This window comes from Manis pentadactyla, chromosome 2, assembly GCF_030020395.1.
Source record: "Manis pentadactyla isolate mManPen7 chromosome 2, mManPen7.hap1, whole genome shotgun sequence".
In the NCBI taxonomy this organism is placed as follows: domain Eukaryota; kingdom Metazoa; phylum Chordata; class Mammalia; order Pholidota; family Manidae; genus Manis; species Manis pentadactyla.
The window spans coordinates 184,120,935-184,138,813 of record NC_080020.1 but is presented as its reverse complement, the minus strand read 5'-3'; the positions used below and the strand labels follow the sequence as shown (position 1 = coordinate 184,138,813).

At 39.1% G+C, this 17,879-nt stretch overlaps 1 long non-coding RNA gene across 1 annotated transcript; it reads left to right on the top strand.

Moving 5' to 3' along the window:
- The first annotated feature begins 1,266 nt into the window (after positions 1-1,266).
- Positions 1,267-11,984, top strand: LOC118932493 (uncharacterized). Its single transcript, XR_005032801.2, has 3 exons — positions 1,267-1,599; positions 7,218-7,355; positions 7,928-11,984. It is a non-coding gene; the product is annotated as an uncharacterized LOC118932493 (long non-coding RNA).
- The last annotated feature ends 5,895 nt before the right edge of the window (positions 11,985-17,879 follow it).

Sequence of the window (17,879 nt, the reverse complement as noted above, 5' to 3'; positions counted from 1 at the left end):
TAGAAATCTATGAACTCATCATTTCTTCTTCACTTCTGTTAACCATATTCACTTATTCTTTGTCAGAGGCAGTAGAAACAGCATACAAACACTGGAGAAACAGTGTATCTTTTACTCCATTTGCCCACAACTCAGAATTTTCAGTATGTCCTTGTTAGCACTGACAGGCACATATGGTACCTTTCACTCTGCTGCCAACCACTGCTGAGTAATTTCTAAAGGATAACGTTTCACTAGGAATAGGTAGTTATGAAATCTCACAACATTTCCTTGGCAAAAATTCACAGATGCCAAAGGATAGCTTCTATATTTGAGGACAATGCTAAGCACTTGAAGCAGGTTAAGTGGTGTTTTTCTTTTTTCCTTTAAAACTCCCTGAACGAAGGCAATGTTCTTCGGCGTCTTAGATGATTTAGAACTGTATGTGCTAAATCATCTGGTTTCATTTTAATTACAAGAGCTTACACAAGCCAACGAATAACTTGTATGATCTGATGTTTGACCTGGAGAAACTCAGAGGACAGTGGTTTTATGTCATTCTTGTGTCTGGGATATATATTTACTCGTTGGATCTCCACCCCCTTACCTCGCCCCCACTCTTTTTCAGATACCTGAAGGGAACTCTGGAAACACCAATACCCCCATTTTTCGGCTTCGTGCCTGCATTTCTCTATGTACTGCCATCTGAACTTGGCCTGCAAGTATTAGGTCAGGTGTCTACGTAAATAACAGGCATCCTATGAACTGTAATTGATTAAAAGGCAGTTTGAAATTAGTAATACTTTGATGGTGATTCTAGCCTTTTGTATTTTAAACTGACAGTGAATTCGCTTCAAAAAAATTTAGTACTCTCATGTCCATCCTCCCCGCATTTCGTAATTCACCGCATTCTTCTCCTTTCAACAATCTATATACCTATTCCCTTTCCCATCACTTCCACTTGGGCTGGTAAGCAAGGAGAAAAACGCCCGGAAGGATCCACCAGCTCTCCGATTGGTTCTCACTGCAAAAACGCGCCTGGAGGAGACTCAACCTCAAAGCTACTCGCCGCCGTCGGACCCCGAGGCCTGGACACGGCCCTATTGAGAACGCGCTCTCGGTTCGCCTCGGCCCAGACTCCACAGGTCTTCGGAATCCCGCCATGAGCAAGAGCTCGGAGGAGGCGGAGGAAGAGGAAAAACTCTCGTGGATGCTCCGCCCCGCGGGCTGAGGGCTCAGCGGCTCGCCCAGGGGACCTAGGGGCGGGGCCTGGCGGGCGCGCAGACTCAGTGGGCGGGGCACAAGCGGGGTAGGGAGAGGCCTCCCCAAAATGCGCGGTGAACCTGCGTCAGTCTGCACGCCTTAGAGAGGATCCTCTCGCGACCCCCAGGGGAGGAGGCAGTCTGTTCTGAGGCTCACTAGCTCGTGGACTTGCTGCTTTTCCCATCCTTCCCCACAGCCTAAGGGCCAGTGTGGAGCACCGCCCCGAGAGGGGCCATCAGGACAGCTCTGCTTTCACTTGCACCTTGCCGCCCTGGCCGCCGACTTGGAGGGGAGGAAGCGGCGGGTGCTCCTGCCGTTGTCATCGCCTCGGGCTCCCCAGGCCGACCCCCGCGGCAGGTGAGGGCACAGGACCGGGGTGTGGGGTTGAGGTGGTCCGCAGGGCTGCACTATCCAAAACCCTACCCTGCCGCGAGATTTCCGCCTTTGAAGCAGTCCAGGATAAAATACAGATGGTCCAGGGTCATGATAAGTAACAAGAATTACAGGCACCCAGCTATCTAAAAGTACTCCTCTGCCTAACTGCCTTTTTCTTATTTTAAGGAGAAAACCGGACCCTTCGAAATACAGGCCAGATATAGTGGCCTGGTTAGTCTGAGAATAACGGGACACAGAGCACCTCAGGGAAAGCAAAGACAAGATTCTCCCTTCCTCCCAGTTGTTAGGTGACATGGCTCCACTTTTAAACTCCTTGCAGATGGTCTGAATTTTCTGAGAATTCAAATTGTCTGGTTTTAGAATAGCCTTTTAACTGAATTCCTCTATTTGTAGTTCAGCTTAAGTTTTGATTGAATCATCTACTCCAATGGTAGAACAAAGAGTTAAAGGACCAAAAGAGAGTAAGACTTTAAAGGAAAGAAAAAAACCTATATACAGGTAATTGCTTATGCAAAGCTTATTTCAATTTCTATAGTTACAAAATTACATTTGGTTTATCCAATCAAATTCTGTGTTAGTCGCTAGGAAAATACATATGTAACACAGACACTCTAACAGGGAAGATGGACAAATAGAAAAACAACTAATTCGGTGTTATATGTTCAATAATAAAAGCATGTACTAGGTACAAAAGTAGCATAACTGAAGGAGTGACTCATTCTGTGGGGTATATGGGGATGGCAGCATAATAAAAAGTTTCAAGAATTTTGCCCACCTGAGGGGGTATTTGAAGCATAAGCAGGAATGTAAAAAGAAAAATGCTCATGAGGTGTACATCAATAAATGACTACAAAATGTTTAGAACAGGGAAGAAAGTATAAAGAGGTAAAGAATTCTATTAATTTTAAATTGGCAGCAAAGTGATTAGTTGAAAATTGGGATAAAGGGGCTTTTATTCAACTCTTACATAGTAGAGAAATAAAACAACAGTCCTCCATAATTCCCACTCCAGGAAAGACCAGTGTTGTTATTTTGGCGTTTATTAGTTATGTATTCATAACTAACATTGCTTTCTACAGAAATAGAATGTCCATACACTCGAGGCCGAATCAGAAATTGGTTGAGTGTGCTGGCTTTGGCTGTCTCACCTAGGCTGCCATACAGGATCCACCACTTCCCAATTTTGTCACCTTGGGAAATTATTTTTTCCCTCAGTTTCTTCCTTTGCAATAGAACAGGGCTGTAACTGTACAATTGTCAATTGAGATTTTAAATGTTGGAGGAGACTTTGTGCATGGGAAGGAACCCATAAAGCTGCTTTTGTTTTGATATTTAATCTGTGTATGTAATCTGCAAAATTTAAGCCTAGTTGTTATTAAGTATTTAAACACAAATCTCAGGTTCATTCATGAATCTATCAATTTTATGTTAAAAATAACATTTTTTCACTTGTTCTTTGATTAATGTTCATTGAGCTTATTTGACATATTAAACTTCCCATTTAAACATATTTATAAATGTGATAGGGTTTTCTTAAGCATTATATATTAAAGTCACAAAAGCATACAAATCAGATTTTCTACACATTTACACACTTTATGAATTTTCATTTATTAAGTTACCTTAAACATGTCAAATTCACACATTGCTGTACCTGATTGTCTCAGGTAATTCACACCCCTAATGAGGCAGATTTACAGAGTATTGGCCCATTCTCAGCCCAGCCCTAAGCATTTACAGAGTATTCCTGTAATAGTCTTCCTGAGCACAGAAAGGACATTAGTTAGGACTGCGGGCTCCCAGCTAGACTGCTCTACTACTAATTGACTGTGTAACCTTGGTTAAGTCATGTAACTATTTGTGCCTGTTTCATCATCTGAAAGTGGGGTTGGAAATAGTACTCAACTCATAGAGTTGTTGTGAGCCTTACCTGAGTTAGAGCATGCAAAGCACTTAAAATAGTGCCTGGCAGGTAGCAAGTGCTCAGCAAATATTATGGTGCTAATGTAAATCTAGTAGATAAATTCTCTCAGGCATCTGTGCAGCATAAAAACCAAACCTATACATTAAATCAAATTCACTTAAGTGTTTAACTATTCACTACATCCCTAACTGGCCAAATCCTAGGTATTTTGATTTAAAAAATCATTCTAATGTCAGATTTTTTTTCATATTGTGATGTTTTCTAAAACATTTCAAATATCTTAAACACAGAGAATACATACACAAGTAACAACATGAGTTAAAAATGTTACTACATCTTGTAAATATAAGGTGTTATTAAAATGATATTAATTTCTTCATCATGTGTATGTTATTTGGGGTTGCAGTAATTATCCAAGGACATTAGCCAATGGAGAGGGGTACAGGTTTATTTTGGCCGTGTTAATCTGACAATATGAGTTCAGCGTTGTCAGTCAAAGATTTGACATTGGGGTTATGGGATTACTGGTCAAAGATTCCAGACTGAGGGTTGGGAGAGTGGGGAAGGAAGGGATGCACCTTCAGGAGTTCTACCTGTCTGCCAGTTAACAAATTGAGCCCCTTGTAATAGCTAGGAGCTGCCTGCCACGTAGTAGAAACTTAAAGCATTTAAGATGGGGTTTATTTTCACAACTTAAGGTATTGCCTATCCCTTAAGAATCTTACAAATTTCACCTTTTGCCTAATTTTTATGGTAACTACTTTCAACTTTTCCCTGCTTGATTTGAGAGGATGGAATTCTGTACTTCCCCACTGGCCATTTCAGCTAATCTCTTTGCTCATTAAAGTTAATTTAATTCTCCACCTCCTTTATATTTACTTTCTTATCTAATAAACAGTTTAATGCCATAGTCTTACATCATAGGATTGTTGTAAGCCTTAAATTAAGTTTTGCAAATCACAATGTCTGGTAGTACTTACTCAACATTAACTGTTGTTATTATGTTGTTACTTTTTAAAAATTGAAGTATTGTTGATATACAATCTTATATTGGTTTCAAATGTACAACACATTTGTTCAACAGTTACCCATATTATTAAATCCTCACCCTGCTAGTGCAGTTACTATCTATCAACATAGAAAGATGTTACAGAATCATTGACTGTATTCTCCATGCTATACTATGGTCCTGTGACCAGCTTATATTGTGATTGTGAACAATTGTGCCCTTTTATGCCCCTCCCCTGCCACCTGCCCCAACCCCTCCCCCTTGTTAACCACTAGTCACTTCTCAGTGTCTATGAGTCTACTGCTCTTTTGTTCCTTCTGTTTTGCTTTGTTTTTTATATTTCACAAATAAGTGAAATCATATGGTATTTGTCTTTCTCCACCTGGCTTGTTTCACTTAGCATAATACCCTCTAGATCCATCCATGTTGTTACAAATGGCAGGATTTCTTCTCTTTTTATGGCTGAATAATGCTCTCTGAATATGGCTGAATATGACCTCTTCTTTATCCACTCATCTATTGATGGACACTTAGGTTGTTTCCATATCTTGGCTATTGCAAATAGTGCAGCAATAAACATAGGGTGCATGTATCTTTTCGAATCAAGGATTTTGTTTTCTTCAGGTAAATTCTCAGAAGTGGAATTACTGGATTGAATAATGTTTCTATTTTTAACTTTTTGAGGAACCTCCATACTGCTTTCCACAGTGGTTGCACCAATTTACATTCCCAACAACAGTGTAGGAGGGTTCCCATTTCTCCACATCCTTGCCAACATTTGTTATTTCTTGTCTTTCAGATAGTGGCCATTCTAACTGGTCTGGGGTGATAGCTCATTGTGGTTTTGATTGCATTTCCCTAATGATTAGCAATGTGGAGCATCTTTTCATGTTGGTCATTTGTATCTCTTCTTTGGAGAAATGTCTGTTCAGGTCCTCTGCCCATTTTAAATCAGATTATTGTCTTTTTGGTGTTGACATGTATCAGTTCTTTATATATTTTGGATGTTAAACCCTTACCAGATGAGTTGTTTATGAATATACTGCTACTCCTGCTTTTTTCTCCAATTATTTGCATGAAATATCTTTTTCATCCCTTTGCTTTTAGTTTGTGTATGTCCTTGGGTCTGAAATGAGTCTCTTGTAGGCAGCAAATAGATGGGTCTTGTTTCTTTATCCATTCTGCCACTCAGCGTCTTTTGATTGGTACATTCAGTCCATTTACATTTAAGGTAGTTATTGATAGGTTTGTGCTAATTAATATTTTATTAATTGTTTTTTGTTAGTAAAACACAGCTCTTCTCTGTTCCTTTTTTCCTCTCTTATACTCTTCTCTTGTTATTTGATGGTTTTCTTTAGTGTTGTGATTAGGTTTCTTTTCTAATTTTTTTGTGTATTTACTGTAGGCTTTAGTTTTGTGGTTACCAAAGGTTCAAGGATAGCTTCTTTACTATATAATAGTATATATTAAATTGCTGATTACTCTATTTCAAACACAATCTAAGGTACTTTTTTCCCTCTTCTTCCTCCTTCACACTCTACATATTATGTGTCCTCATCTGCACTTTTTGTGTATCCCTTGACTGATGATGTGTGTAGTTGGTTTTGCTTCTTTTCCTTTTGTTTTAATTTCATTCTTGCTTGGTAATTAATTGATTTTTACTGTGGGTTTATTTTCACTGGTGAAAGCTATTTAGCCTTAGGAACATTTCTTTCTACAGTCATCCCTTTAACATATCCTGTAAGGCTGGCTTAATGGTGGTGAATTTCTTCAACTTTCATTTATCTGGAAATTGTTTAACCTCTGCTTGAAGTTTAAATGATAATCTTGCTGGGTAGAGGATTCTTGGTTGGAGGTCCTTCTGTTTCAGTACATTAAATATTTCATGCCACTCCCTCCTGGCCTCTGAAGTTTCTGCTGAGAAGTCTGCTTATAGCCTGATGGGGTTTCCTTTATAAGTAATCTTTTTTCTCTCTCTGGCTGCTTTCAACACTTTCTCCTTGTCTTTGATTTTTGCCATTTTAATTATTATGTGTCTTGGCATTATTATCCTGGGATTCCTTTTGTTAGGGGCTCTCTGTGCTTCCAGGCCCTGAGTGTATATTTCCTTCCCCAGCTTGGGGAAGTTTTCAACAATTATTTTCTCAGAAAGACTTTCTATCCCTTTTTATCTCTTTTCCTTCTGGTGTCCCTATTATGCAAATATTGTTTCATTTGGATTGGTCGCACAGCTCTCTTATCATTCTTTCCTTCCTAGAGATTTTTTCTCTCTGAGTCTCAGCTTTATTGTGTTCCTGTTATCTACTTTCTTTCCATCTGATTGACTGTCTCCTCTACTTGGAGTAATCTTCTCTTCAATCCCTCCATTGTATGTTTCATTTCAGTTACTGTAGTCTTAAGCTCTGAGTGGCTCATTTTTCAGCTCATCTCTCTCTTTGTTAAAGTACTCCCTGAGATCGTGAATATTTTTCTGTAAATCAGTGAGTATGCTTATAACTTTTACTTTGAAATATGTGTCAAAAAGATTGGTGATCTCCCCATTTCATTTAGCCCTCTTTCTGGTGTCTTGTCCTATAGTTTTGTTTGGAACATATTCCTCCACTTCCTCATTTTGTCATGGTTTCTGTGTTTCTTCCTTTGTATCAGATGGATCTGCTATGCTCCTGGCCTACAGAGTAACAGCTCTATGAAGAAGGTGTCCTGTGGTGCATAGAAGTTCAAGACTCTTTACTCTCCAGATCCTGGTTCTCCTTTATGGGATCCCCAGCTGTTGGTGTTCAGTGGGTGTGGCTGCTTTTCTGTCCATCTACTGATAGTGGTCTGGGTCTGCAGTGCTGGCAGTTTGCCTCAGCCACCTTTGTGATCCCAGCAGAGAAGCCTCTGCTGGGATCACTGTGGGTGGGGTCACTGTCTGCCCGCCCTGCAGCATTGGGGGGATGGAGTGGGTGGCTGTTCTGTGGCTTGGTCAGGAGCAGCACTGGGCTTGGACACCCACAGGGAGGAAGGAGCTCTTGGAGCTGGCTCCTGCAGGCACCTCCCCAGTTGGGCTGAAATGGGCTGAGAAAGCTGGGAGAGTCTCCCTCCACCTGCAACGTCTGATGCTGCTCTTGGGCCGAGTGGAATGGCTCCCCAGCAGTGTGCTCAGGGAAGCAGCTTGGGGTTGAGTTGCCAACAAGGGGGATAGAGCATCTGGGGCTCCTGTGAGTTCCCGACCTTCTGGGCCAAGGGAGTGCTGGGGAGGTATAATCCACCTGTCCTTTGTACTGAGGAAAGAGCTCCGTCCAATCCTTGCTCCTCTGGCATCCTTCCCACAGCTGGCATGTCTTTCAAACTGCCACCTTTGTTTTGTGTATCAGGACCAGTGGAGCATGCCCATCCTCCACAATCAGCTGGAGTCTCAGCCTTCCAGAGTGTTCTAGCTGTCCCTGTTTGTCCAGCCTGCTAATCACCAGACCCCAATGTAATGTGGACTCATGCTCTTGGAGCAGATCTCCAGAGGCAGGTGTGCAGCACTCTTGAGTTCCTACCCCTCTCCCAGGTTCACCCCTCTTTCCCCTGCTTGTGGGCTGGTGTGTGGGGAGGGCTTGGGTCCTAATCAATCGCAGCTCTGCCACTTTACCTTTTTCTCTGTGGTCTACTCTTCTCCAGGAGTAGGTGGTCTGTTCTGCAGTCTTCAGCTCAGGATTAGTTGTATTTGCTGTATTTTCTTTTATGTATTTTTGGGAGGAGATTTTCACCTTGCCTTCCTACTCTGCCATCTTTTTAAAAATTATGTGGTTACTTTATTTTAGTTTGGCTTTTTTCTTTAAATATTTCACATTTTAAAAATATTTGATTAAAATGCAAAAGAACAGTTGTCCTTCAATCAAAACTCAAACTTGAACTGCCTTATGGTAAGACACTGTGTTAATTTCCTATTGCTGCTATAACAAAGCACCATTAATTTAGTGACTTAATACAAATTTATTACCTAATATTTCTAGATGTCAGAAATCTAGAATGGTCTGACTGGATGAAAATCAAGGTGTTGGCAGCTGAGTGCATTCCTTTTTTGGAGGATCTCAGGAAGAATCTGTTTGCTTGCCTTTTCCAGCTTCTAAAGGCCACCTACATTCCTTGGCTCATGGTCTTTCCTCCAGTAACAGTATCACTCTGACCTCTGCTTTGTCAACATTTCTCCTTCTCGGATTCTGACTCTCCTGCCTCACTCTTTCACTTTTAAGGGCCCCTGTAATTACACTGAAATCACCTAGATGATGATTCAGGATAATCTCCCCTCTCAAGATCCTTAATTTAATCATAACTACAAAGTCTCTTTTGCCATATAAAGTAATATAGTCACAGATTTCAGGAATTAGGACATGTCCATTTTTGGGAAGCCGTTATTCTGCCTGCCATAGATTCTATTCCTGAAATTACTGATGATGAAACAAAAAATGCATTAAATGACAGCAAAGGGATGGAAAAGGATTCTTATTTCACTGCCCTGTAAACAGACCTCGGCCAAATGCTGACAGCATCTGAAGACAAACCCTTTGGCTATTTGTTTCCTTAGTATTGGGCAAATTAAAAAATCGAACAGTTTCTGAGTATCTTCCAGATATTCAGTGATATTATATATACTATATATATTTATAGATGATATCAACCCATCTATTCAAACAAGGCAACATGTTCCTACAACTGATTAAACTTAGGAAGTGCATATGTACAAACATATGCACACAGACACACAGCTGTCCTGAGTAGCCAAAATAGCTGACAAAAGGTATTAAGACTCCTGTGTTTCACTCATAGGCAAACCTTACAACTCACACTCAGATCCCTCCACTTGACTATAGTTCTAATAAGCCTAGTTATCTTATTTCCAATCCTTGGCTGACTTGGAGTAGAAAATTAGAAGGCCAAGAAGGAAAGCTCTAGGCAGGTAAACTGACAGAACTAAGACTTGGAGAAACATATCTCAGTCAGTAATGTGCCTTGTTTATATGATATAGTCAGGTGAAATAAAATTATACCAAATTTGTGCATTCAAGAGAAGAAATGAAGATGGGAAGTAAGAGGTGTTTAAAGTAGAATCTATCAATTCTCAAACCTTTGGCCAATCACAAATCTCTCTGGACTTTTACTTCTTCACATAAAAAACTGACACACTTAGGTGATTCCGTGATTTCAGGTGACAATAGCTTGTCACCAGGAAGATAATTTGAAGTGCTATGTATTGTTTTTAAAGTTATATTTATTCTGTAGAAACTATTACTATGAATCTAACACCTTACCAGCACTTACATACATCAGTTGCCTGGGACAATTAAGAATGAGGCAGGCAGAGCAATGTGCTTCGATGATGTCAAATTCATCACTTTTTCACAGCCTGAACAGTAACTAATATTTATGATCCTTTAATCTAACCAGCAATTAATGAACAGCTACTATGTTCCAGGCACCACCATGTTATGTGCTAAGTCTTCATGGAAAATTAATTTACTTTCATGTTTCAGAAGACAGGTGGAGAGCAGTAACTTAATTAAAACTTAAAGTATGTGAATATTTGATCCAGAAATTCTTCCCAAAAGCTGTCCAACAGAAACTGTCATGGAAGTGCTCAAAGATACCTGTTCAAAGATACTGATGCATTGCTTGCAATAGTAAAATACTGGATATCCATCAGTAGAATGACAGAGACCTGTATACACCAACATGAAGTGATGCCCAACATATAGTACTAGATGACTAAAGAAAGTTGTAAAACATTATGTTTTTCCTTGTTCATGTACAGATATAAGTATATGCATAAAATATCTCAAGGATATACAACAAAATATTGAGGGATAGGATTATAGGGATTCTTTTTTTCTACATTTTTTAGTGTTCCCTTAAAAATTATAAACATCAGAGGAAAAACAACAAAGCTAAAACTGAAAGAATAATGCAAAATAAAAAGCAAAGAATTTTAGCAATATTTTCATGAGGAAGTACTGAAACTTTATTTAAAACAACACCTTTTCCAAGAATTGGGAATAGATCAGTTTCATCTGCAGTTTTTTGGCCCCGCAGTTAGAAGCTGTGAACTTTCACTCAGTTACCCCTCTCTTCATCCTGGTTGGTTTTCAGCTTTCAATAAAGCTTTTCACCTGAGCTTGCTCTTTAAGAGCACTGGATTCTGAACTCAGGATAATAGTGAGTACAGGCATGCCAGTTTGTTTACCATGAGTCTCAGAGGAAATCATGTGCATCTGTTTACTTTTCCTTGGAACCTAGAAGGTCACCTCTAAAAATAATTTTGCTCAGTGTCCAAGCTTCTGTGACAGAGGTACATGCCTCACATGCTCTCCACAGTTAGTGCCCTCTGCCAGGGATATCTAGTTCCCCAAAGGACTCAGACTAGAGAAAAAGGAGAAAGCAGCCACCAGCTAAGCTCTCCAGCTACAGATATCATTTAATAATGGATACAAAAGAAGCCCTTTAAAAAATGGTCCATGTCTTTTCTCATGGCTGTCACTCTAGTCTAGGGATACTGAACTTATAAATGTTTATTGGCTGTATTTCTCCTTTTGTGAATTTCCAAGTCCTAATACTAAGAGAATTTCACAACCAGAGCCCATGCTGTGGTTACTGACTTTGCAATAGACACATCTGGGGTACCCAACCACCTTTACCTCTTCTGGAAGGGCCCTGAAGCTCTTATTGAATGGGAAGGCCTAAGCAACTATGCTTACATATGTGGAATATTCTCCATTTACCTATGACCTCCACCCCATTCCTCCCTTTTTGAATCCCATTGCCCCATGCTGGGCTGGGACCATATTGTGAAAGATCTTGAAAGCCAGAATATGGATTCTGAACAGAGGAGTAAGCAGATGAGAGCTCTGCTTTAAGATTAACCTGGCGTTAGTATAAGTGGGCAAAGTGAGGAGAAAAGATCAATTAGAAGTCTAGTGTCCAAGTCAGAAATAATGAAAACCTGACATGGGCAGAAGATAATAGAAAGGTGGTAACTGAAGAGGTAGAATCTGTAGAACTTTATAGCTGAATGGATCCAGGTACAAAGGATTTCCACTTGTTCCAGAAGTTTCCAACACTTGTGCTAGGAAATTGGTGGTGTCATTATGGAGGAGATGTCCTCTCTTGGGCTCTGAACTCATCCTCTTCTACCTCTCCAGGGACTTCACACCAACAACTATTTTGTCATCTATCTTCAATTGTTCCCTTTCATTGATTCTTTTTCATTTTGGTCTATTCAAGAATCTGCCATATTTTAAAAACAAAACAAACAAAAACAAACCTCTCCCCTTCAGAGGTGGTGAGAAATGTAGGCTATGAACATCTTCATCTTAAATGTAGTGTCAAGAGATGCTATCTATGATTAATGGAATGAAAAATGGAGCTTCCAAAGGTTTCAAAGGTGGCCAGATTGCCAGGTTAAGGGCTCCATCCTACAAGACTGCCCTCTATCCCCCACTCCAGATTCTAGTCGCAAGCTCCAGGCAGTTACTTGTGCTTCTGACCTACTGGCTACACACTAGAGGTTCCCATGACCTCCCCCTTAGGTTCAATTAGTTTGCTAGAGCGGCTCACAGAACTCAGGAAAATACTTAATATTTACCAGTTTAATAAATGATACCGTAAAGGATACAAGTTAACAGCCAGATGAAGTGGGACACAGGGCAAGGTCCCAAATAAAGGAGCTTCTATCCTCCTGGAGCTTGGGGCCTGGTTCAGTGGCACATGGAGGTGTTCTGGTTCCCTGAGCATAAAAGCTCTCCCTGACTAAGAAGCAGAATCCAACCAAGCAGGGTAGGCAGAGCAGAGAGAGTGAGCTTTTCTCATAGGTTTTGTGAGGGCTTCATTGCATAGTCATGACTGACTAAATTATTGGCTATCAGCAGTGGATTCAGCCTCCAGCCCCTGCCCTTGGGTGGGGACCCAAAAGTCTCTCATTAATGTAACAAAACAACTGTTCCACCATTCATCCAGGAACTGTGGATGAAGACCAAATATACCTGGGAAATATATATCTGATTATATGAATGACCAAATATGTATGTCTTATAACTTCTATAACTCATCACAAGTCCCCAAACTGAGCTTGTTTCAGAAACTTCCAGTACCATCTATGCTGATAGGTCCAATGGGCAGCAGGCATCAAGGCAGAGAATTATTTGGTAACATCTATTAACAGACAAAAGGGAAAAGTGGCAGAAATAGTTACAGTAACTCATTAGACCATGATATAGGTCTGCTATCTGGAAAAGGAGAAGGAAAAATAAGGAGAATTGAGTAGGAAGAGCCTCAGACTGAGGTGTAGCTCTGAGAAAATTTTGGACAGCCCATAAAGGGGGCCCATAGATGTAGAAATATCCAGGCACTGGTATTTACATCATGCTTAGTCATTGGCTAGAATTTTCCTAGGAGGAAAGTGGCCATGGTGTATAATAACTAGAAGAAGGCAGAAGGATTCTGGTGTGTTGGTAATTATCTGTTTCTTAGTCTGGGTTTCATGAGTGTGTTCATCTTATAAAATTTTATTAAGTTCACTTTTGTGAACTTTCATGTATATATACTATATTTCTATTTTTTAAAAGTCATAGGTCTCTGCCTTTGGCTCTAAATAGCCTTAATATAAAGAACTTTAATTAGAATTGTGAAACTCAAACCTGAGGGGATAGTCTTATACTCAAAGGTCAATTTGGTGATATACCCATAAAGTCTTACAAATATATAAATGCATTTCTAGGAATTTATTGTACAGAAAAGATCACATAAAGTATAAAGTCTTAAGTATAAAGATATTTATCATTATACTGTTTATAATGTGAATATTTGTTTGGAAGCAACATAAATTTTCATTAGTACAGGTCCTGCTAAATAAATTATGGTACAAATAATGGAGTATAATGAACAGTTTAAAAAAATTATGAAAATCTGTATTTAATATCATGGGAGTATGTTCATGATATAGTATTTATAAATGAAAAAAAAAGTGACTCAAAAATATGTTCAAGATGCTCCCTTTTACCAAAAATGTAATAAAGGCATGTTTTTATATTTCAGAAAAGGATGAAGAGTATTTTACATAAAATAATAGTGGGTATCTTTGGACAGTTAATTTAAAATGATCCTTTGTCTTTTTAATATAGTTTCTACATTTTTATAATAAAAATGTAATATTAGTCAGAATATTCAATTCTAGTCAGAATTCTTCCCCTAAAAACTATTTAAAAATAAATAAATCAGTCTATGTTTTTAAATACTACTTAATCTATCATTCAAGTTTCACTTTGAGCATCTACAAAGAGTAGAACTTTGTGCCAGCAAAAATCTTTAGGGGAATTTTTAAAAAGGAGCCCAAGAGAGTGTCTTTTACTTTAGAAGTTTTTCTTCTTAGAGACATAGACTTAGACACACATAGAATTAGAGAATTAGTCAGTTATAATGATTAGCCAAGTTATGAGATCCTATAAAGTAGGGTATAAAAGTTTATTCATCTGTGTACACCCAGAGTCTTTATGTCATCTGGAATATGATATCAGAGATCTGTATGTATTAGTCAACCAAATGAAAGAATGAATTAATGAATGAATTAATTAAAAATGAATGCTAGATGAGCACACGGTACCCTAGCACAGGACTAGGGGCTAGTATAGGATGGCTACAGAATAGTCATGTTTCAGGTACAATCTGTAAGGTGATGACTCCCGAATCCTTACCTCTTTCATGAGTTTCACACAAACATTTACAACAGCAAACTTGATGTTGGCCTCTGGGTGTTCCAAAGGCACCTGCAGCAAATATATTCAAAACTGAACTCATTTTTCCACTAATCCTGTTACTCCTTCTGCTACTAACACCAACCAGACCAGAATCCTAGAAGTCATCCTAGACTTTGTCCTCTCCTTCAGTCTTCACATTCGATTTGGTACTGAAATCTTGTTATTTCTGTTTCTTCAATAGCTTTGAAATTTGATATTTCCTCTCTGCTAGTTTCCTTCCCTACAGCCACTCTTCTTACTATCTATCTTCTTTGTCATTGTCAGATTTTTCTAACATGCAAATTCAATCACACTTCTCTCTTCCTTAAGATTGTCTAATACTTCCTCACTGCTGTAAGGTAAAACCCACACTCCTTGGTTAGCATGGCTTACAACGTCTTTGATAATCTGGTTCTGTCTCCCTTGGCTAGAAGGCAAGGCTAGAAACTCCCAGTGGTGAGGATTGTATTCCCATCTTCATCATTCCAGTGCTTCTCACAGTTTGGGGAACCCACTAAAGTTTTCCTAAGTGAATGAATAAAGAAATCAGACCTGAAATAGGCTTTGAAGATTGGGCTGGGTGGATAAAATATAGACACAAGATCTCATCTAGATCCTTCAAATAATTGTTGGGCTACTAAGTTTAGCTTATTGATGAAAGAGATTCCTTTTCATTAACTTTTGTATCTCCATGACCTACCAAGTGCTTGGCACAAAGCTGGTATTCAATAAATACTGGATTAATTAATAAATTGATAAATGGTACTGTGTATTTAGCCAAGCTAGCATTTCTTTTGGGAAAGTAATGCTCAATTACAAAGCAACTTGTTTGGGAAAGAGATGGAAACTCCATTACTTCTTTGTGAAGAGGCTACTATGCTGGCTGGATACCCAAGCAAACAGACCAGGCCTCAAGGCAACTTAATTAAGCATATATTTCATGGACCAGAATATGGACCTGCTGCTAGAAAGGACACCTGTTTTCCTGAGTTTAGTAGCTCCAGCATTAATTTATTAACTGTAACCAGATCTGGCTACAGATGCTGCCAAATCGTGGGATATCCCAAGATGTCATTACTGGATGCTAATTTTGGATAAATACCTCCTGGAGGCTGTAAGTCTTTTGAAATCAAGATTGTATGTCTGAATAAGTTATAATATTATTGGAGTTTCCATTTTCAGTGAGTAGTTAAACTCATTTTTTTTTTGGTAGTTAGGACACATAATGGGCATGCTGGCATTTTATTTTATTTTATTTTATTTTTATTTTTTGGTATCATTAATATACAACCACGAGCAAATTGTGGTTACTAGATTTCCCCACTGTCAATTCCCAACCACATACACCATTATAGTCACTGTCCATCAGCATAGTAAGATGCTATAGAGTCATTTACTTGTCTTCTCTGTTCTATACTGCCTTCCCTGTGCCCCCCACTATGTTATGTGTGCTAATCGTAATGCACCTTATTCCCGTTATCCCTCCCTTCCCACCCACCCTCCCCAGTCCCTTTCCCTTTGGTAACTGTTAGTCTATTCTTGGGTTCTGTGAGTCTGCTGGTGCTTTGTTCCTTCAGTTTTTGCTTTGTTCTTGTACTTCACAGATGAGTGAAATCATTTGATACTTGTCTTTCTCTGCCTAGCTTATTTCACTGAGCATAATACCCTCTAGCTCCATCCATGTTGTTGCCAATGGTAGGATTTGTGTTCTTCTTATGGCTGAATAATATTCCATTGTGTATATGTACCACATCTTCTTTATCCATTCATCTACTGATGGACACTTAGCTTGCCTCCATGTCTTGGCTATTGTAAATAGTGGCATGCTGGCATTTTAATTTTAACATATACTGATGTTAAGAAGTCAAATATTTCACAAGGTCCTAGGAAGTTGTTTGCAGAGTAGTGTGTTATGAAAAATGAGCCTGATGTAATACACTCACTCCCTTCAGAGAACCCACAAGTAAATTTAGTTAAAGCTTCTGCCAGCATGATTCTAGACCAGAGAATAACAAGGATATCCCAACTGCCAGTTGCTCTTATCTGCTCTTTCTTCTGATGACTAATTTGTAGAAACTCCATTTTGCTATAAGTTCAAGTCTCTCGATTATCTTACCCCTGGACTTTTCTCCAACTGTTTGATTCTCTGGAGCTTTCGAGGAAAACTCAGTGGTTCATGATATTGTGCCTTTCACTTAAGATATAAAAGAATAAGCTGGTTAAAATATCAGTGGTCTGGACCTTGCAAGCTTTTTTTTTCTTGACAGGAAAGGTATTAATGGACCTTATTAGTTAATGAGGAGATTAAAACTTAAGAATAACCTTGGCTAATCTTCCATCATTAAGCTGAAATGCAGCAAATGCTTTCTACCATCATGCCAACATGAAATGTCTATCTTGCTTCCTATTTAACTAGCTGGAAACTTCAACAAATAAAGCTTAAATCTTACAATGAGATGGTTTTCTTTTGATCCTCTGGGACACAGAATGGAGAAATAAAAAGGAAGGAGGCCAATTTATATATCTCAGTTACCAAGAGGCTTGGAGCTTTAGGGAAAAATTTCACCAGAGATGATAAGGTATCATTTACAGGTCTCTAAAAAATTAATAAGGCAATTTGATTTTTAATGCTTCTGCAATCCTAGTATACTGGCTTTTTATAGCCCTAAGCTGTTATTTCAATGCAGATCAAAATGTCAAAGCGGGCCTCTACACATCACCTGTTCCTGCTATTTCCAAAATGGTTACTCTCTTATTTGCATACTTACAACTTCATTTGAGAACAATCTGCAATGCCCCTGATTAGTTATGAGCGAAGCTGGTCATCTGGTGCCCTCTCAGACTTAGCAGCAACTGCAGCCTGGTTGGAGTTTGGTACCTACAAATATTCCTGGGAGTCCGGGTTGCCAGCACTAGCTCTGGAATCTTGTAAGCTGGGTTTGAGTCCTGGGTCCATTGCTCACCAGCTGAAACTTGTGCAAGTTACTTAAACTCTCAATGGTGAAAAAGGAACAATAATAGCACCTACAGAATGTAACACAGTGCCTGGCACAACAGTAAGTGCTTAGCAAATCTTAATAGCTAAAAATAAAATAAGCATCATTTTAAGCAAAACATTACACCTACATGATTTTATCCATTCATCTGAGGTTATAATAATGTGTAAGAGACAATGTTCCATCTTTCCCAGGCTGATAAAAGAAAAGGGATTTATATCCACATACACTTATTGGATATATGTAGTAAGTTGAGGTGGCACAGCTGTGAGTGGGTGAAAGGAAAGTTTCTTGAGTAAGAAAGCCAGGAGCTCAGCTTTGGAGAACGGGCAGAATCCAGACAAGCTGACTAGAAGGCCAGGGCCATTCTCAGGCTGTCACAATTGCATAAATGGCTCTTCTTGTCAACCTCATCGAGTACCTCAGGTTCTTCAGTGGCAAGAATTCATGGGGCCGGAATGAAGGGAGATTCAAAAGGTCATTGGTTTTTTGGAATGTTTTTAGTTTGGTCATTTGAAAACAAATATTTATTGCTAGTTTAAAAATACTTCTTTTCCATA